Here is a 23,317-nt window from a genome sequence, read left to right as displayed (position 1 = left end):
AAATGTTCTGATGAAAAACGAGGACAGATGACCTCCTTCTCCAGATGGTCAGAAATGGTAATTTTTTAATGTTTAATTTTTTGACTGTAAATGACTATTGCATGTGAATCATCACTTTTGGAACTAAAACAAGAGTGTTTAGAGTTATTTTAATGCCTGAAATTGGTCAAAAATAGAAGCTTCTGAGTAGGAGAAAAAAGTCTGTAAAAATGGCAATTTTGGTCACATTGAGGCTTTAAAAGGTAGTTAATCAACATGAGGCACAATCCAAATGACATTTTCAAATAATTTTTCTACAGTCAAAAAAATTAATTTTCTGATGAAAAACGAGGACCCGTGACCTGTCGAACTTTCTCCAGATGGTCAGAAATGGTAATTTTGAAATGTTAATTTTTTGAGTGTAAATGACTATTTGCATGTGAATTATCACTTTTGGAACTAAAACAAGAGTGTTTAGAACCATTTAATGCCTGAAATTGGTCGAAATAGAAGCTTCTGAGTAGGAGAAAAAGTCTGTAAAAATGGCAATTTTGGTCACATTGAGGCGTTAAAAAGTAGTTATTCAACATGAGGCACAATCCAAATGACATTTTCAATCAATTTTTCTACAGTCCAAAAAATAAATTTTCTGAGGAAAAACGAGGACCCGTGACCTCTCGAACTTTCTCCAGATGGTCAGAAATGGTAATTTTTAAATGTTTAATTTTTGAGTGTAAATGACTATTGCATGTGAATTATCACTTTTGGAACTAAAACAAGAGTGTTTAGAGTCATTTTAATGTCTGAAATTGGTCAAAATAGAAGCTTCTGAGTAGGAGAAAAAGTCTGTAAAAATGGCAATTTTGGTCACATTGAGGCCTTAAAAGTAGTTATTCAACATGAGGCACAATCCAAATGACATTTTCAATCAATTTTTCTACAGTCCCAAAAATAAATTTCCGATGAAAAACGAGGACCCGTGACCTGTTGAACTTTCTCCAGATGGTCAGAAATGGTAATTTTTAAATGTTTAATTTTTTGACTGTAAATGACTATTTCATGTGAATTATCACTTTTGGAACTAAAAAAAGAGTGTTTAGAGTCATTTTAATGCCTGAAATTGGTCGAAATAGAAGCTTCTGAGTAGGAGAAAAAGTCTGTAAAAATGGCAATTTTGGTCACATTGAGGCTTTAAAAAGTAGTTATTCAACATGAGGCACAATCCAAATGACATTTTCCATCAATTTTTCTACAGTCCAAAAAAAAAATGTTCTGATGAAAAACGAGGACCCGTGACTGTCGAACTTTCTCCAGATGGTCAGAAATTGTAAGTTTTTTAATGTTGAATTTTTGGACTGTAAATGACTATTGCATGTGAATTATCACTTTTGGAACTAAAACAAGAGTGTTTAGAGTCATTTTAATGCCTGAAATTGGTCGAAATAGAAGCTTCTGAGTAGGAGAAAAAGTCTGTAAAAATGGCAATTTTGGTCACATTGAGGCTTTAAAAAGTAGTTATTCAACATGAGGCACAATCCAAATGAAATTTCAATCAATTTTTCTACAGTCCAAAAAAATCAATTTTCTGATGAAAAACGAGGACAGATGACCTCCTTCTCCAGATGGTCAGAAATGGTAATTTTTTAATGTTTAATTTTTTGACTGTAAATGACTATTGCATGTGAATTGTCACTTTTGGAACTAAAACAAGAGTGTTTAGAGTCATTTTAATGCCTGAAATTGGTCGAAATAGAAGCTTCTGAGTAGGAGAAAAAGGTCTGTAAAAATGGCAATTTTGGTCACATTGAGGCTTTAAAAGGTAGTTAATCAACATGAGGCACAATCCAAATTACATTTTCAATCAATTTTTCTACAGTCCAAAAAATACATTTTCTGATGATAAATGAGGACCCGTGACCTGTCGAACTTTCTCCAGATGGTCAGAAATGGTAATTTTTTCATGTTTAATTTTTTGACTGTAAATGACTATTGCATGTGACTTATCACTTTTGGAACTAAAACAAGAGTGTTTAGAGTCATTTTAATGCCTGAAATTGGTCAAAATAGAAGCTTCTGAGTAGGAGAAAAAGCCTGTAAAAATGGCAGTTTTGGTCACATTGAGGCTTTAAAAAGTAGTTATTCAACATGAGGCACAATCCAAATGACATTTTCAATCAATTTTTCTACAGTCCAAAAAATAAATTTTCTGATGCAAAACGAGTTCCCATGACCTGTCGAACTTCCTCCAGATGGTCAGAAATGGTAATTTTTTGATGTTTAATTTTTTGACTGTAAATGACTATTGCATGTGAATTATCACTTTTGGAACTAAAATAAGTGTGTTTAGTCATTTTAATGCCTGAAATTGGTCGAAATAGAGGATTCTGAGTAGGAGAAAAAGTCTGTAAAAATGGCAATTTTGGTCACATGGAGGCTTTAAAAAGTAGTTATTCAACATGAGGCACAATCCAAATGACATTTTCAATCAATTTTTCTACAGTCCAAAAAATAAATTTTCTGATGAAAAACGAGGACCTGTTGAAGTTTCTCCAGATGGTCAGAAATGGTAATTTTTAAATGTTTAATTTTTTTACTGTAAATGACTATTGCATGTGAATTATCACTTTTGGAACTAAAAAAAGAGTGTTTAGAGTCATTTTAATGCCTGAAATTGGTCGAAATAGAAGCTTCTGAGTAGGAGAAAAAGTCTGTAAAATGGCAATTTTGGTCACATTGAGGCTTTAAAAAGTAGTTATTCAACATGAGGCACAATCCAAATGACATTTTCAATCAATTTTTCTACCGTCCAAAAAAACCCATTTCTGATGAAAAACGAGGACCCGTGACCTGTCAAACTTTCTCCAGATGGTCATGAATGGAAATTTTTTAATGGTACTTTTTTTGACTGTAAATGACTATTGCATGTGAATTATCACTTTTGGAACTAAAACAAGAGTGTTTAGAGTCATTTTAATGCCTGAAATTGGTCAAAATATAAGCTTCTGAGTAGGAGAAAAAGTCTGTAAAAATGGCAATTTTGGTTACATTGAGGCTTTAAAAAGTAGTTATTCAACATGAGCCACAATCCAAATGACATTTTCAATCAATTTTTCTACAGTCCAAAAAATTAATTTTCTGATGAAAAACGAGTACCCGTGACCTGTCGAACTTCCTCCAGATGGTCAGAAATGGTAATTTTTTAATGTTTAATTTTTTGACTGTAAATGACTATTGCATGTGAATTATCACTTTTGGAACTAAAATAGGTCTGTTTAGAGTCATTTTAATGCCTGAAATTGGTCGAAATAGAGGATTCTGAGTAGGAGAAAAAGTCTGTAAAAATGGCAATTTTGGTCACATTGAGGCTTTAAAAAGTAGTTATTAAACATGAGGCACAATCCAAATGACATTTTCAATCAATTTTTCTACAGTTGAAAAACGAGGACCCGTGACTGTCGAACTTTCTCCAGATGGTCAGAAATTGTAAGTTTTTTAATGTTGAATTTTTGGACTGTAAATGACTATTGCATGTGAATTATCACTTTTGGAACTAAAACAAGAGTGTTTAGAGTCATTTTAATGCCTCAAATTGGTCGAAATAGAAGCTTCTGAGTAGGAGAAAAAGTCTGTAAAAATGGCAATTTTGGTCACATTGAGGCTTTAAAAAGTAGTTATTCAACATGAGGCACAATCCAAATGAAATTTCATTCAATTTTTCTACAGTCCAAAAAATCAATTTTCTGATGAAAAACGAGGACAGATGACCTCCTTCTCCAGATGGTCAGAAATGGTAATTTTTTAATGTTTAATTTTTTGACTGTAAATGACTATTGCATGTGAATTATCACTTTTGGAACTAAAACAAGAGTGTTTAGAGTCATTTTAATGTCTGAAATTGGTCAAAATAGAAGCTTCTGAGTAGGAGAAAAAGTCTGTAAAAATGGCAATTTTGGTCACATTGAGGCGTTAAAAAGTAGTTATTCAACATGAGGCACAATCCAAATGACATTTTCAATCAATTTTTCTACAGTCCAAAAAATAAATTTTCTGATGAAAAACGAGGACCCGTGACCTGTCGAACTTTCTCCAGATGGTCAGAAATGGAAATTTTTTAATGGTACATTTTCTGACTGTAAATGACTATTGCATGTGAATTATCACTTTTGGAACTAAAACAAGAGTGTTTAGAGTCATTTTAATGCCTGAAATTGGTCGAAATAGAAGCTTCTGAGTAGGAGAAAAAAGTCTGTAAAAATGGCAATTTTGGTCACATTGAGGCTTTAAAAAGTAGTTATTCAACATGAGGCACAATCCAAATGACATTTTCAATCAATTTTTCTACAGTCAAAAAAATTAATTTTCTGATGAAAAACGAGGACCCGTGACCTGTCGAACTTTCTCCAGATGGTCAGAAATGGTAATTTTGAAATGTTCATTTTTTGAGTGTAAATGACTATTGCATGTGAATTATCACTTTTGGAACTAAAACAAGAGTGTTTAGAACCATTTTAATGCCTGAAATTGGTCGAAATAGAAGCTTCTGAGTAGGAGAAAAAGTCTGTAAAAATGGCAATTTTGGTCACATTGAGGCATTAAAAAGTAGTTATTCAACATGAGGCACAATCCAAATGACATTTTCAATCAATTTTTCTACAGTCCAAAAAATAAATTTTCTGATGAAAAACGATGACCCGTGACCTGTCGAACGTTCTCCAGATGGTCAGAAATGGTAATTTTTTAATGGTACATTTTTTGACTGTAAATGACTATTGCATGTGAAGTATCACTTTTGGAACTAAAACAAGAGTGTTTAGAGTTATTTTAATGCCTGAAATTGGTCGAAATAGAAGCTTCTGAGTAGGAGAAAAAAGTCTGTAAAAATGGCAATTTTGGTCACATTGAGGCTTTAAAAGGTAGTTAATCAACATGAGGCACAATCCAAATTACATTTTCAATCAATTTTTCTACAGTCCAAAAAATAAATTTTCTGATGATAAACAAGGACCCGTGACCTGTCGAACTTTCTACAGATGGTCAGAAATGGTAATTTTTTAATGTTGAATTTTTGGACTGTAAATGACTATTGCATGTGAATTATCACTTTTGGAACTAAAACAAGAGTGTTTAGAGTCATTTTAATGCCTGAAATTGGTCGAAATAGAAGCTTCTGAGTAGGAGAAAAAGTCTGTAAAAATGGCAATTTTGGTCACATTGAGGCGTTAAAAAGTAGTTATTCAACATGAGGCACAATCCAAATGACATTTTCAATCAATTTTTCTACAGTCCAAAAAATAAATTTTCTGAGGAAAAACGAGGACCCGTGACCTCTCGAACTTTCTCCAGATGGTCAGAAATGGTAATTTTTAAATGTTTAATTTTTTGACTGTAAATGACTATTGCATGTGAATTATCACTTTTGGAACTAAAACAAGAGTGTTTAGAGTCATTTTAATGTCTGAAATTGGTCAAAATAGAAGCTTCTGAGTAGGAGAAAAAGTCTGTAAAAATGGCAATTTTGGTCACATTGAGGCGTTAAAAAGTAGTTATTCAACATGAGGCACAATCCAAATGACATTTTCAATCAATTTTTCTACAGTCCAAAAAATAAATTTTCTGAGGAAAAACGAGGACCCGTGACCTCTCGAACTTTCTCCAGATGGTCAGAAATGGTAATTTTTAAATGTTTAATTTTTTGACTGTAAATGACTATTGCATGTGAATTATCACTTTTGGAACTAAAACAAGAGTGTTTAGAGTCATTTTAATGTCTGAAATTGGTCAAAATAGAAGCTTCTGAGTAGGAGAAAAAGTCTGTAAAAATGGCAATTTTGGTCACATTGAGGCTTTAAAAAGTAGTTATTCAACATGAGGCACAATCCAAATGACATTTTCAATCAATTTTTCTACCGTCCAAAAAAAAACATTTCTGATGAAAAACGAGGACCTGTCAAACTTTCTCCAGATGGTCATAAATGGAAAATTTTAATGGTACATTTTTTGACTGTAAATGACTATTGCATGTGAATTATCACTTTTGGAACTAAAACAAGAGTGTTTAGAGTCATTTTAATGCCTGAAATTGGTCGAAATAGAAGCTTCCGAGTAGGAGAAAAGTCTGTAAAAATGGCAATTTTGGTCACATTGAGGCTTTAAAAAGTAGTTATTCAACATGAGCCACAATCCAAATGACATTTTCAATCAATTTTTCTACAGTCCAAAAAATTAATTTTCTGATGAAAAACGAGTACCCGTGACCTGTCGAACTTCCTCCAGATGGTCAGAAATGGTAATTTTTTAATGTTTAATTTTTTGACTGTAAATGACTATTGCATGTGAATTATCACTTTTGGAACTAAAATAGGTGTGTTTAGAGTCATTTTAATGCCTGAAATTGGTCAAAATAGAAGCTTCTGAGTAGGAGAAAAAGTCTGTAAAAATGGCAATTTTGGTCACATTGAGGCGTTAAAAAGTAGTTATTCAACATGAGGCACAATCCAAATGACATTTTCAATCAATTTTTCTACAGTCCAAAAAATAAATTTTCTGAGGAAAAACGAGGACCCGTGACCTCTCGAACTTTCTCCAGATGGTCAGAAATGGTAATTTTTAAATGTTTAATTTTTTGACTGTAAATGACTATTGCATGTGAATTATCACTTTTGGAACTAAAACAAGAGTGTTTAGAGTCATTTTAATGTCTGAAATTGGTCAAAATAGAAGCTTCTGAGTAGGAGAAAAAGTCTGTAAAAATGGCAATTTTGGTCACATTGAGGCTTTAAAAAGTAGTTATTCAACATGAGGCACAATCCAAATGACATTTTCAATCAATTTTTCTACCGTCCAAAAAAAAACATTTCTGATGAAAAACGAGGACCTGTCAAACTTTCTCCAGATGGTCATAAATGGAAATTTTTTAATGGTACATTTTTTGACTGTAAATGACTATTGCATGTGAATTATCACTTTTGGAACTAAAACAAGAGTGTTTAGAGTAATTTTAATGCCTGAAATTGGTCGAAATAGAAGCTTCCGAGTAGGAGAAAAGTCTGTAAAAATGGCAATTTTGGTCACATTGAGGCTTTAAAAAGTAGTTATTCAACATGAGCCACAATCCAAATGACATTTTCAATCAATTTTTCTACAGTCCAAAAAATTAATTTTCTGATGAAAAACGAGTACCCGTGACCTGTCGAACTTCCTCCAGATGGTCAGAAATGGTAATTTTTTAATGTTTAATTTTTTGACTGTAAATGACTATTGCATGTGAATTATCACTTTTGGAACTAAAATAGGTGTGTTTAGAGTCATTTTAATGCCTGAAATTGGTCGAAATAGAGGATTCTGAGTAGGAGAAAAAGTCTGTAAAAATGGCAATTTTGGTTACATTGAGGCTTTAAAAAGTAGTTATTAAACATGAGGCACAATCCAAATGACATTTTCAATCAATTTTTCTACAGTTCAAAAAATCAATTTTCTGATGAAAAACGAGGACCCGTGACTGTCGAACTTTCTCCAGATGGTCAGAAATTGTAAGTTTTTTAATGTTGAATTTTTGGACTGTAAATGACTATTGCATGTGAATTATCACTTTTGGAACTAAAACAAGAGTGTTTAGAGTCATTTTAATGCCTCAAATTGGTCGAAATAGAAGCTTCTGAGTAGGAGAAAAAAGTCTGTAAAAATGGCAATTTTGGTCACATTGAGGCTTTAAAAGGTAGTTAATCAACATGAGGCACAATCCAAATGACATTTTCAATCAATTTTTCAACAGTCCAAAAAATAAATTTTCTGATGATAAACAAGGACCCGTGACCTGTCGAACTTTCTACAGATGGTCAGAAATGGTAATTTTTTAATGTTGAATTTTTGGACTGTAAATGACTATTGCATGTGAATTATCACTTTTGGAACTAAAACAAGAGTGTTTAGAGTCATTTTAATGCCTGAAATTGGTCGAAATAGAAGCTTCTGAGTAGGAGAAAAAGTCTGTAAAAATGGCAATTTTGGTCACATTGAGGCGTTAAAAAGTAGTTATTAAACATGAGGCACAATCCAAATGACATTTTCAATAAATTTTTCTACAGTCCAAAAAATAAATTTTCTGAGGAAAAACGAGGACCCGTGACCTCTCGAACTTTCTCCAGATGGTCAGAAATGGTAATTTTTAAATGTTTAATTTTTTGACTGTAAATGACTATTGCATGTGAATTATCACTTTTGGAACTAAAACAAGAGTGTTTAGAGTCATTTTAATGTCTGAAATTGGTCAAAATAGAAGCTTCTGAGTAGGAGAAAAAGTCTGTAAAAATGGCAATTTTGGTCACATTGAGGCGTTAAAAAGTAGTTATTCAACATGAGGCACAATCCAAATGACATTTTCAATCAATTTTTCTACAGTCCAAAAAAAAAATTTTCTGATGAAAAACGAGGACCTGTTGAACTTTCTCCAGATGGTCAGAAATGGTAATTTTTAAATGTTTAATTTTTTTACTGTAAATGACTATTGCATGTGAATTATCACTTTTGGAACTAAAACAAGAGTGTTTAGAGTCACTTTAATGTCTGAAATTGGTCAAAATAGAAGCTTCTGAGTAGGAGAAAAAGTCTGTAAAAATGGCAATTTTGGTCACATGGAGGCTTTAAAAAGTAGTTATTCAACATGAGGCACAATCCAAATGACAATTTCAATCAATTTTTCTACAGTCCAAAAAAAAAATTTTCTGATGAAAAACGAGGACCCGTGACCTGTCGAACTTTCTCCAGATGGTCAGAAATGGAAATTTTTTAATGGTACATTTTTTGACTGTAAATGACTATTGCATGTGAATTATCACTTTTGGAACTAAAACAAGAGTGTTTAGAGTCATTTTAATGCCTGAAATTGGTCGAAATAGAAGCTTCTGAGTAGGAGAAAAAAGTCTGTAAAAATGGCAATTTTGGTCACATTGAGGCTTTAAAAAGTAGTTATTCAACATGAGGCACAATCCAAATGACATTTTCAATCAATTTTTCTACAGTCAAAAAAATTAATTTTCTGATGAAAAACGAGGACCCGTGACCTGTCGAACTTTCTCCAGATGGTCAGAAATGGTAATTTTGAAATGTTCATTTTTTGAGTGTAAATGACTATTGCATGTGAATTATCACTTTTGGAACTAAAACAAGAGTGTTTAGAACCATTTTAATGCCTGAAATTGGTCGAAATAGAAGCTTCTGAGTAGGAGAAAAAGTCTGTAAAAATGGCAATTTTGGTCACATTGAGGCATTAAAAAGTAGTTATTCAACATGAGGCACAATCCAAATGACATTTTCAATCAATTTTTCTACAGTCCAAAAAATAAATTTTCTGATGAAAAACGATGACCCGTGACCTGTCGAACGTTCTCCAGATGGTCAGAAATGGTAATTTTTTAATGGTACATTTTTTGACTGTAAATGACTATTGCATGTGAAGTATCACTTTTGGAACTAAAACAAGAGTGTTTAGAGTTATTTTAATGCCTGAAATTGGTCGAAATAGAAGCTTCTGAGTAGGAGAAAAAAGTCTGTAAAAATGGCAATTTTGGTCACATTGAGGCTTTAAAAGGTAGTTAATCAACATGAGGCACAATCCAAATTACATTTTCAATCAATTTTTCTACAGTCCAAAAAATAAATTTTCTGATGATAAACAAGGACCCGTGACCTGTCGAACTTTCTACAGATGGTCAGAAATGGTAATTTTTTAATGTTGAATTTTTGGACTGTAAATGACTATTGCATGTGAATTATCACTTTTGGAACTAAAACAAGAGTGTTTAGAGTCATTTTAATGCCTGACATTGGTCGAAATAGAAGCTTCTGAGTAGGAGAAAAAGTCTGTAAAAATGGCAATTTTGGTCACATTGAGGCGTTAAAAAGTAGTTATTCAACATGAGGCACAATCCAAATGACATTTTCAATCAATTTTTCTACAGTCCAAAAAATAAATTTTCTGAGGAAAAACGAGGACCCGTGACCTCTCGAACTTTCTCCAGATGGTCAGAAATGGTAATTTTTAAATGTTTAATTTTTTGACTGTAAATGACTATTGCATGTGAATTATCACTTTTGGAACTAAAACAAGAGTGTTTAGAGTCATTTTAATGTCTGAAATTGGTCAAAATAGAAGCTTCTGAGTAGGAGAAAAAGTCTGTAAAAATGGCAATTTTGGTCACATTGAGGCGTTAAAAAGTAGTTATTCAACATGAGGCACAATCCAAATGACATTTTCAATCAATTTTTCTACAGTCCAAAAAATAAATTTTCTGAGGAAAAACGAGGACCCGTGACCTCTCGAACTTTCTCCAGATGGTCAGAAATGGTAATTTTTAAATGTTTAATTTTTTGACTGTAAATGACTATTGCATGTGAATTATCACTTTTGGAACTAAAACAAGAGTGTTTAGAACCATTTTAATGCCTGAAATTGGTCGAAATAGAAGCTTCTGAGTAGGAGAAAAAGTCTGTAAAAATGGCAATTTTGGTCACATTGAGGCATTAAAAAGTAGTTATTCAACATGAGGCACAATCCAAATGACATTTTCAATCAATTTTTCTACAGTCCAAAAAATAAATTTTCTGATGAAAAACGATGACCCGTGACCTGTCGAACGTTCTCCAGATGGTCAGAAATGGTAATTTTTTAATGGTACATTTTTTGACTGTAAATGACTATTGCATGTGAAGTATCACTTTTGGAACTAAAACAAGAGTGTTTAGAGTTATTTTAATGCCTGAAATTGGTCGAAATAGAAGCTTCTGAGTAGGAGAAAAAAGTCTGTAAAAATGGCAATTTTGGTCACATTGAGGCTTTAAAAGGTAGTTAATCAACATGAGGCACAATCCAAATTACATTTTCAATCAATTTTTCTACAGTCCAAAAAATAAATTTTCTGATGATAAACAAGGACCCGTGACCTGTCGAACTTTCTACAGATGGTCAGAAATGGTAATTTTTTAATGTTGAATTTTTGGACTGTAAATGACTATTGCATGTGAATTATCACTTTTGGAACTAAAACAAGAGTGTTTAGAGTCACTTTAATGTCTGAAATTGGTCAAAATAGAAGCTTCTGATTAGGAGAAAAAGTCTGTAAAAATGGCAATTTTGGTCACATGGAGGCTTTAAAAAGTAGTTATTCAACATGAGGCACAATCCAAATGACAATTTCAATCAATTTTTCTACAGTCCAAAAAATAAATTTTCTGATGAAAAACGAGGACCCGTGACCTGTCGAACTTTCTCCAGATGGTCAGAAATGGAAATTTTTTAATGGTACATTTTTTGACTGTAAATGACTATTGCATGTGAATTATCACTTTTGGAACTAAAATAAGAGTGTTTAGAGTCATTTTAATGCCTGAAATTGGTCGAAATAGAAGCTTCTGAGTAGGAGAAAAAAGTCTGTAAAAATGGCAATTTTGGTCACATTGAGGCTTTAAAAAGTAGTTATTCAACATGAGGCACAATCCAAATGACATTTTCAATCAATTTTTCTACAGTCAAAAAAATTAATTTTCTGATGAAAAACGAGGACCCGTGACCTGTCGAACTTTCTCCAGATGGTCAGAAATGGTAATTTTGAAATGTTCATTTTTTGAGTGTAAATGACTATTGCATGTGAATTATCACTTTTGGAACTAAAACAAGAGTGTTTAGAACCATTTTAATGCCTGAAATTGGTCGAAATAGAAGCTTCTGAGTAGGAGAAAAAGTCTGTAAAAATGGCAATTTTGGTCACATTGAGGCATTAAAAAGTAGTTATTCAACATGAGGCACAATCCAAATGACATTTTCAATCAATTTTTCTACAGTCCAAAAAATAAATTTTCTGATGAAAAACGATGACCCGTGACCTGTCGAACGTTCTCCAGATGGTCAGAAATGGTAATTTTTTAATGGTACATTTTTTGACTGTAAATGACTATTGCATGTGAAGTATCACTTTTGGAACTAAAACAAGAGTGTTTAGAGTTATTTTAATGCCTGAAATTGGTCGAAATAGAAGCTTCTGAGTAGGAGAAAAAAGTCTGTAAAAATGGCAATTTTGGTCACATTGAGGCTTTAAAAGGTAGTTAATCAACATGAGGCACAATCCAAATTACATTTTCAATCAATTTTTCTACAGTCCAAAAAATAAATTTTCTGATGATAAACAAGGACCCGTGACCTCTCGAACTTTCTACAGATGGTCAGAAATGGTAATTTTTTAATGTTGAATTTTTGGACTGTAAATGACTATTGCATGTGAATTATCACTTTTGGAACTAAAACAAGAGTGTTTAGAGTCATTTTAATGCCTGAAATTGGTCGAAATAGAAGCTTCTGAGTAGGAGAAAAAGTCTGTAAAAATGGCAATTTTGGTCACATTGAGGCGTTAAAAAGTAGTTATTCAACATGAGGCACAATCCAAATGACATTTTCAATCAATTTTTCTACAGTCCAAAAAATAAATTTTCTGAGGAAAAACGAGGACCCGTGACCTCTCGAACTTTCTCCAGATGGTCAGAAATGGTAATTTTTAAATGTTTAATTTTTTGACTGTAAATGACTATTGCATGTGAATTATCACTTTTGGAACTAAAACAAGAGTGTTTAGAACCATTTTAATGTCTGAAATTGGTCAAAATAGAAGCTTCTGAGTAGGAGAAAAAGTCTGTAAAAATGGCAATTTTGGTCACATTGAGGCGTTAAAAAGTAGTTATTCAACATGAGGCACAATCCAAATGACATTTTCAATCAATTTTTCTACCGTCCAAAAAAAAACATTTCTGATGAAAAACGAGGACCTGTCAAACTTTCTCCAGATGGTCATAAATGGAAAATTTTAATGGTACATTTTTTGACTGTAAATGACTATTGCATGTGAATTATCACTTTTGGAACTAAAACAAGAGTGTTTAGAGTCATTTTAATGCCTGAAATTGGTCGAAATAGAAGCTTCCGAGTAGGAGAAAAGTCTGTAAAAATGGCAATTTTGGTCACATTGAGGCTTTAAAAAGTAGTTATTCAACATGAGCCACAATCCAAATGACATTTTCAATCAATTTTTCTACAGTCCAAAAAATTAATTTTCTGATGAAAAACGAGTACCCGTGACCTGTCGAACTTCCTCCAGATGGTCAGAAATGGTAATTTTTTAATGTTTAATTTTTTGACTGTAAATGACTATTGCATGTGAATTATCACTTTTGGAACTAAAATAGGTGTGTTTAGAGTCATTTTAATGCCTGAAATTGGTCAAAATAGAAGCTTCTGAGTAGGAGAAAAAGTCTGTAAAAATGGCAATTTTGGTCACATTGAGGCGTTAAAAAGTAGTTATTCAACATGAGGCACAATCCAAATGACATTTTCAATCAATTTTTCTACAGTCCAAAAAATAAATTTTCTGAGGAAAAACGAGGACCCGTGACCTCTCGAACTTTCTCCAGATGGTCAGAAATGGTAATTTTTAAATGTTTAATTTTTTGACTGTAAATGACTATTGCATGTGAATTATCACTTTTGGAACTAAAACAAGAGTGTTTAGAGTCATTTTAATGTCTGAAATTGGTCAAAATAGAAGCTTCTGAGTAGGAGAAAAAGTCTGTAAAAATGGCAATTTTGGTCACATTGAGGCTTTAAAAAGTAGTTATTCAACATGAGGCACAATCCAAATGACATTTTCAATCAATTTTTCTACCGTCCAAAAAAAAACATTTCTGATGAAAAACGAGGACCTGTCAAACTTTCTCCAGATGGTCATAAATGGAAATTTTTTAATGGTACATTTTTTGACTGTAAATGACTATTGCATGTGAATTATCACTTTTGGAACTAAAACAAGAGTGTTTAGAGTCATTTTAATGCCTGAAATTGGTCGAAATAGAAGCTTCCGAGTAGGAGAAAAGTCTGTAAAAATGGCAATTTTGGTCACATTGAGGCTTTAAAAAGTAGTTATTCAACATGAGCCACAATCCAAATGACATTTTCAATCAATTTTTCTACAGTCCAAAAAATTAATTTTCTGATGAAAAACGAGTACCCGTGACCTGTCGAACTTCCTCCAGATGGTCAGAAATGGTAATTTTTTAATGTTTAATTTTTTGACTGTAAATGACTATTGCATGTGAATTATCACTTTTGGAACTAAAATAGGTGTGTTTAGAGTCATTTTAATGCCTGAAATTGGTCGAAATAGAGGATTCTGAGTAGGAGAAAAAGTCTGTAAAAATGGCAATTTTGGTTACATTGAGGCTTTAAAAAGTAGTTATTAAACATGAGGCACAATCCAAATGACATTTTCAATCAATTTTTCTACAGTTCAAAAAATCAATTTTCTGATGAAAAACGAGGACCCGTGACTGTCGAACTTTCTCCAGATGGTCAGAAATTGTAAGTTTTTTAATGTTGAATTTTTGGACTGTAAATGACTATTGCATGTGAATTATCACTTTTGGAACTAAAACAAGAGTGTTTAGAGTCATTTTAATGCCTCAAATTGGTCGAAATAGAAGCTTCTGAGTAGGAGAAAAAAGTCTGTAAAAATGGCAATTTTGGTCACATTGAGGCTTTAAAAGGTAGTTAATCAACATGAGGCACAATCCAAATGACATTTTCAATCAATTTTTCTACAGTCCAAAAAATAAATTTTCTGATGATAAACAAGGACCCGTGACCTGTCGAACTTTCTACAGATGGTCAGAAATGGTAATTTTTTAATGTTGAATTTTTGGACTGTAAATGACTATTGCATGTGAATTATCACTTTTGGAACTAAAACAAGAGTGTTTAGAGTCATTTTAATGCCTGAAATTGGTCGAAATAGAAGCTTCTGAGTAGGAGAAAAAGTCTGTAAAAATGGCAATTTTGGTCACATTGAGGCGTTAAAAAGTAGTTATTAAACATGAGGCACAATCCAAATGACATTTTCAATAAATTTTTCTACAGTCCAAAAAATAAATTTTCTGAGGAAAAACGAGGACCCGTGACCTCTCGAACTTTCTCCAGATGGTCAGAAATGGTAATTTTTAAATGTTTAATTTTTTGACTGTAAATGACTATTGCATGTGAATTATCACTTTTGGAACTAAAACAAGAGTGTTTAGAGTCATTTTAATGTCTGAAATTGGTCAAAATAGAAGCTTCTGAGTAGGAGAAAAAGTCTGTAAAAATGGCAATTTTGGTCACATTGAGGCGTTAAAAAGTAGTTATTCAACATGAGGCACAATCCAAATGACATTTTCAATCAATTTTTCTACAGTCCAAAAAAAAAATTTTCTGATGAAAAACGAGGACCTGTTGAACTTTCTCCAGATGGTCAGAAATGGTAATTTTTAAATGTTTAATTTTTTTACTGTAAATGACTATTGCATGTGAATTATCACTTTTGGAACTAAAACAAGAGTGTTTAGAGTCACTTTAATGTCTGAAATTGGTCAAAATAGAAGCTTCTGAGTAGGAGAAAAAGTCTGTAAAAATGGCAATTTTGGTCACATGGAGGCTTTAAAAAGTAGTTATTCAACATGAGGCACAATCCAAATGACAATTTCAATCAATTTTTCTACAGTCCAAAAAAAAAATTTTCTGATGAAAAACGAGGACCCGTGACCTGTCGAACTTTCTCCAGATGGTCAGAAATGGAAATTTTTTAATGGTACATTTTTTGACTGTAAATGACTATTGCATGTGAATTATCACTTTTGGAACTAAAACAAGAGTGTTTAGAGTCATTTTAATGCCTGAAATTGGTCGAAATAGAAGCTTCTGAGTAGGAGAAAAAAGTCTGTAAAAATGGCAATTTTGGTCACATTGAGGCTTTAAAAAGTAGTTATTCAACATGAGGCACAATCCAAATGACATTTTCAATCAATTTTTCTACAGTCAAAAAAATTAATTTTCTGATGAAAAACGAGGACCCGTGACCTGTCGAACTTTCTCCAGATGGTCAGAAATGGTAATTTTGAAATGTTCATTTTTTGAGTGTAAATGACTATTGCATGTGAATTATCACTTTTGGAACTAAAACAAGAGTGTTTAGAACCATTTTAATGCCTGAAATTGGTCGAAATAGAAGCTTCTGAGTAGGAGAAAAAGTCTGTAAAAATGGCAATTTTGGTCACATTGAGGCATTAAAAAGTAGTTATTCAACATGAGGCACAATCCAAATGACATTTTCAATCAATTTTTCTACAGTCCAAAAAATAAATTTTCTGATGAAAAACGATGACCCGTGACCTGTCGAACGTTCTCCAGATGGTCAGAAATGGTAATTTTTTAATGGTACATTTTTTGACTGTAAATGACTATTGCATGTGAAGTATCACTTTTGGAACTAAAACAAGAGTGTTTAGAGTTATTTTAATGCCTGAAATTGGTCGAAATAGAAGCTTCTGAGTAGGAGAAAAAAGTCTGTAAAAATGGCAATTTTGGTCACATTGAGGCTTTAAAAGGTAGTTAATCAACATGAGGCACAATCCAAATTACATTTTCAATCAATTTTTCTACAGTCCAAAAAATAAATTTTCTGATGATAAACAAGGACCCGTGACCTGTCGAACTTTCTACAGATGGTCAGAAATGGTAATTTTTTAATGTTGAATTTTTGGACTGTAAATGACTATTGCATGTGAATTATCACTTTTGGAACTAAAACAAGAGTGTTTAGAGTCATTTTAATGCCTGACATTGGTCGAAATAGAAGCTTCTGAGTAGGAGAAAAAGTCTGTAAAAATGGCAATTTTGGTCACATTGAGGCGTTAAAAAGTAGTTATTCAACATGAGGCACAATCCAAATGACATTTTCAATCAATTTTTCTACAGTCCAAAAAATAAATTTTCTGAGGAAAAACGAGGACCCGTGACCTCTCGAACTTTCTCCAGATGGTCAGAAATGGTAATTTTTAAATGTTTAATTTTTTGACTGTAAATGACTATTGCATGTGAATTATCACTTTTGGAACTAAAACAAGAGTGTTTAGAGTCATTTTAATGTCTGAAATTGGTCAAAATAGAAGCTTCTGAGTAGGAGAAAAAGTCTGTAAAAATGGCAATTTTGGTCACATTGAGGCGTTAAAAAGTAGTTATTCAACATGAGGCACAATCCAAATGACATTTTCAATCAATTTTTCTACAGTCCAAAAAATAAATTTTCTGAGGAAAAACGAGGACCCGTGACCTCTCGAACTTTCTCCAGATGGTCAGAAATGGTAATTTTTAAATGTTTAATTTTTTGACTGTAAATGACTATTGCATGTGAATTATCACTTTTGGAACTAAAACAAGAGTGTTTAGAACCATTTTAATGCCTGAAATTGGTCGAAATAGAAGCTTCTGAGTAGGAGAAAAAGTCTGTAAAAATGGCAATTTTGGTCACATTGAGGCATTAAAAAGTAGTTATTCAACATGAGGCACAATCCAAATGACATTTTCAATCAATTTTTCTACAGTCCAAAAAATAAATTTTCTGATGAAAAACGATGACCCGTGACCTGTCGAACGTTCTCCAGATGGTCAGAAATGGTAATTTTTTAATGGTACATTTTTTGACTGTAAATGACTATTGCATGTGAAGTATCACTTTTGGAACTAAAACAAGAGTGTTTAGAGTTATTTTAATGCCTGAAATTGGTCGAAATAGAAGCTTCTGAGTAGGAGAAAAAAGTCTGTAAAAATGGCAATTTTGGTCACATTGAGGCTTTAAAAGGTAGTTAATCAACATGAGGCACAATCCAAATTACATTTTCAATCAATTTTTCTACAGTCCAAAAAATAAATTTTCTGATGATAAACAAGGACCCGTGACCTGTCGAACTTTCTACAGATGGTCAGAAATGGTAATTTTTTAATGTTGAATTTTTGGACTGTAAATGACTATTGCATGTGAATTATCACTTTTGGAACTAAAACAAGAGTGTTTAGAGTCACTTTAATGTCTGAAATTGGTCAAAATAGAAGCTTCTGAGTAGGAGAAAAAGTCTGTAAAAATGGCAATTTTGGTCACATGGAGGCTTTAAAAAGTAGTTATTCAACATGAGGCACAATCCAAATGACAATTTCAATCAATTTTTCTACAGTCCAAAAAATAAATTTTCTGATGAAAAACGAGGACCCGTGACCTGTCGAACTTTCTCCAGATGGTCAGAAATGGTAATTTTGAAATGTTCATTTTTTGAGTGTAAATGACTATTGCATGTGAATTATCACTTTTGGAACTAAAACAAGAGTGTTTAGAACCATTTTAATGCCTGAAATTGGTCGAAATAGAAGCTTCTGAGTAGGAGAAAAAGTCTGTAAAAATGGCAATTTTGGTCACATTGAGGCATTAAAAAGTAGTTATTCAACATGAGGCACAATCCAAATGACATTTTCAATCAATTTTTCTACAGTCCAAAAAATAAATTTTCTGATGAAAAACGATGACCCGTGACCTGTCGAACGTTCTCCAGATGGTCAGAAATGGTAATTTTTTAATGGTACATTTTTTGACTGTAAATGACTATTGCATGTGAAGTATCACTTTTGGAACTAAAACAAGAGTGTTTAGAGTTATTTTAATGCCTGAAATTGGTCGAAATAGAAGCTTCTGAGTAGGAGAAAAAAGTCTGTAAAAATGGCAATTTTGGTCACATTGAGGCTTTAAAAGGTAGTTAATCAACATGAGGCACAATCCAAATTACATTTTCAATCAATTTTTCTACAGTCCAAAAAATAAATTTTCTGATGATAAACAAGGACCCGTGACCTCTCGAACTTTCTACAGATGGTCAGAAATGGTAATTTTTTAATGTTGAATTTTTGGACTGTAAATGACTATTGCATGTGAATTATCACTTTTGGAACTAAAACAAGAGTGTTTAGAGTCATTTTAATGCCTGAAATTGGTCGAAATAGAAGCTTCTGAGTAGGAGAAAAAGTCTGTAAAAATGGCAATTTTGGTCACATTGAGGCGTTAAAAAGTAGTTATTCAACATGAGGCACAATCCAAATGACATTTTCAATCAATTTTTCTACAGTCCAAAAAATAAATTTTCTGAGGAAAAACGAGGACCCGTGACCTCTCGAACTTTCTCCAGATGGTCAGAAATGGTAATTTTTAAATGTTTAATTTTTTGACTGTAAATGACTATTGCATGTGAATTATCACTTTTGGAACTAAAACAAGAGTGTTTAGAACCATTTTAATGTCTGAAATTGGTCAAAATAGAAGCTTCTGAGTAGGAGAAAAAGTCTGTAAAAATGGCAATTTTGGTCACATTGAGGCGTTAAAAAGTAGTTATTCAACATGAGGCACAATCCAAATGACATTTTCAATCAATTTTTCTACCGTCCAAAAAAAAACATTTCTGATGAAAAACGAGGACCTGTCAAACTTTCTCCAGATGGTCATAAATGGAAATTTTTTAATGGTACATTTTTTGACTGTAAATGACTATTGCATGTGAATTATCACTTTTGGAACTAAAACAAGAGTGTTTAGAGTCATTTTAATGCCTGAAATTGGTCGAAATAGAAGCTTCCGAGTAGGAGAAAAGTCTGTAAAAATGGCAATTTTGGTCACATTGAGGCTTTAAAAAGTAGTTATTCAACATGAGCCACAATCCAAATGACATTTTCAATCAATTTTTCTACAGTCCAAAAAATTAATTTTCTGATGAAAAACGAGTACCCGTGACCTGTCGAACTTCCTCCAGATGGTCAGAAATGGTAATTTTTTAATGTTTAATTTTTTGACTGTAAATGACTATTGCATGTGAATTATCACTTTTGGAACTAAAATAGGTGTGTTTAGAGTCATTTTAATGCCTGAAATTGGTCAAAATAGAAGCTTCTGAGTAGGAGAAAAAGTCTGTAAAAATGGCAATTTTGGTCACATTGAGGCGTTAAAAAGTAGTTATTCAACATGAGGCACAATCCAAATGACATTTTCAATCAATTTTTCTACAGTCCAAAAAATAAATTTTCTGAGGAAAAACGAGGACCGGTGACCTCTCGAACTTTCTCCAGATGGTCAGAAATGGTAATTTTTAAATGTTTAATTTTTTGACTGTAAATGACTATTGCATGTGAATTATCACTTTTGGAACTAAAATAAGAGTGTTTAGAGTCATTTTAATGCCTGAAATTGGTCGAAATAGAAGCTTCTGAGTAGGAGAAAAAAGTCTGTAAAAATGGCAATTTTGGTCACATTGAGGCTTTAAAAAGTAGTTATTCAACATGAGGCACAATCCAAATGACATTTTCAATCAATTTTTCTACAGTCAAAAAAATTAATTTTCTGATGAAAAACGAGGACCCGTGACCTGTCGAACTTTCTCCAGATGGTCAGAAATGGTAATTTTGAAATGTTCATTTTTTGAGTGTAAATGACTATTGCATGTGAATTATCACTTTTGGAACTAAAACAAGAGTGTTTAGAACCATTTTAATGCCTGAAATTGGTCGAAATAGAAGCTTCTGAGTAGGAGAAAAAGTCTGTAAAAATGGCAATTTTGGTCACATTGAGGCTTTAAAAGGTAGTTAATCAACATGAGGCACAATCCAAATGACATTTTCAATCAATTTTTCTACAGTCCAAAAAATAAATTTTCTGATGAAAAACGATGACCCGTGACCTGTCGAACGTTCTCCAGATGGTCAGAAATGGTAATTTTTTAATGGTACATTTTTTGACTGTAAATGACTATTGCATGTGAAGTATCACTTTTGGAACTAAAACAAGAGTGTTTAGAGTTATTTTAATGCCTGAAATTGGTCGAAATAGAAGCTTCTGAGTAGGAGAAAAAAGTCTGTAAAAATGGCAATTTTGGTCACATTGAGGCTTTAAAAGGTAGTTAATCAACATGAGGCACAATCCAAATTACATTTTCAATCAATTTTTCTACAGTCCAAAAAATAAATTTTCTGATGATAAACAAGGACCCGTGACCTGTCGAACTTTCTACAGATGGTCAGAAATGGTAATTTTTTAATGTTGAATTTTTGGACTGTAAATGACTATTGCATGTGAATTATCACTTTTGGAACTAAAACAAGAGTGTTTAGAGTCATTTTAATGCCTGAAATTGGTCGAAATAGAAGCTTCTGAGTAGGAGAAAAAGTCTGTAAAAATGGCAATTTTGGTCACATTGAGGCGTTAAAAAGTAGTTATTCAACATGAGGCACAATCCAAATGACATTTTCAATCAATTTTTCTACAGTCCAAAAAATAAATTTTCTGAGGAAAAACGAGGACCCGTGACCTCTCGAACTTTCTCCAGATGGTCAGAAATGGTAATTTTTAAATGTTTAATTTTTTGACTGTAAATGACTATTGCATGTGAATTATCACTTTTGGAACTAAAACAAGAGTGTTTAGAGTCATTTTAATGTCTGAAATTGGTCAAAATAGAAGCTTCTGAGTAGGAGAAAAAGTCTGTAAAAATGGCAATTTTGGTCACATTGAGGCGTTAAAAAGTAGTTATTCAACATGAGGCACAATCCAAATGACATTTTCAATCAATTTTTCTACAGTCCAAAAAATAAATTTTCTGAGGAAAAACGAGGACCCGTGACCTCTCGAACTTTCTCCAGATGGTCAGAAATGGTAATTTTTAAATGTTTAATTTTTTGACTGTAAATGACTATTGCATGTGAATTATCACTTTTGGAACTAAAACAAGAGTGTTTAGAGTCATTTTAATGTCTGAAATTGGTCAAAATAGAAGCTTCTGAGTAGGAGAAAAAGTCTGTAAAAATGGCAATTTTGGTCACATTGAGGCTTTAAAAAGTAGTTATTCAACATGAGGCACAATCCAAATGACATTTTCAATCAATTTTTCTACCGTCCAAAAAAAAACATTTCTGATGAAAAACGAGGACCTGTCAAACTTTCTCCAGATGGTCATAAATGGAAATTTTTTAATGGTACATTTTTTGACTGTAAATGACTATTGCATGTGAATTATCACTTTTGGAACTAAAACAAGAGTGTTTAGAGTCATTTTAATGCCTGAAATTGGTCGAAATAGAAGCTTCCGAGTAGGAGAAAAGTCTGTAAAAATGGCAATTTTGGTCACATTGAGGCTTTAAAAAGTAGTTATTCAACATGAGCCACAATCCAAATGACATTTTCAATCAATTTTTCTACAGTCCAAAAAATTAATTTTCTGATGAAAAACGAGTACCCGTGACCTGTCGAACTTCCTCCAGATGGTCAGAAATGGTAATTTTTTAATGTTTAATTTTTTGACTGTAAATGACTATTGCATGTGAATTATCACTTTTGGAACTAAAATAGGTGTGTTTAGAGTCATTTTAATGCCTGAAATTGGTCAAAATAGAAGCTTCTGAGTAGGAGAAAAAGTCTGTAAAAATGGCAATTTTGGTCACATTGAGGCGTTAAAAAGTAGTTATTCAACATGAGGCACAATCCAAATGACATTTTCAATCAATTTTTCTACAGTCCAAAAAATAAATTTTCTGAGGAAAAACGAGGACCGGTGACCTCTCGAACTTTCTCCAGATGGTCAGAAATGGTAATTTTTAAATGTTTAATTTTTTGACTGTAAATGACTATTGCATGTGAATTATCACTTTTGGAACTAAAACAAGAGTGTTTAGAGTCATTTTAATGTCTGAAATTGGTCAAAATAGAAGCTTCTGAGTAGGAGAAAAAGTCTGTAAAAATGGCAATTTTGGTCACATTGAGGCTTTAAAAAGTAGTTATTCAACATGAGGCACAATCCAAATGACATTTTCAATCAATTTTTCTACCGTCCAAAACAAAACATTTCTGATGAAAAACGAGGACCTGTCAAACTTTCTCCAGATGGTCATAAATGGAAATTTTTTAATGGTACATTTTTTGACTGTAAATGACTATTGCATGTCAATTATCACTTTTGGAACTAAAACAAGAGTGTTTAGAGTCATTTTAATGCCTGAAATTGGTCGAAATAGAAGCTTCCGAGTAGGAGAAAAGTCTGTAAAAATGGCAATTTTGGTCACATTGAGGCTTTAAAAAGTAGTTATTCAACATGAGCCACAATCCAAATGACATTTTCAATCAATTTTTCTACAGTCCAAAAAATTAATTTTCTGATGAAAAACGAGTACCCGTGACCTGTCGAACTTCCTCCAGATGGTCAGAAATGGTAATTTTTTAATGTTTAATTTTTTGACTGTAAATGACTATTGCATGTGAATTATCACTTTTGGAACTAAAATAGGTGTGTTTAGAGTCATTTTAATGCCTGAAATTGGTCGAAATAGAGGATTCTGAGTAGGAGAAAAAGTCTGTAAAAATGGCAATTTTGGTCACATTGAGGCTTTAAAAAGTAGTTATTAAACATGAGGCAC

Source organism: Triturus cristatus, chromosome 4_1, assembly GCF_964204655.1.
Source record: "Triturus cristatus chromosome 4_1, aTriCri1.1, whole genome shotgun sequence".
Classification (NCBI taxonomy): Eukaryota; Metazoa; Chordata; class Amphibia; order Caudata; family Salamandridae; genus Triturus; species Triturus cristatus.
Note: the sequence above shows the minus strand (reverse complement) of the source record.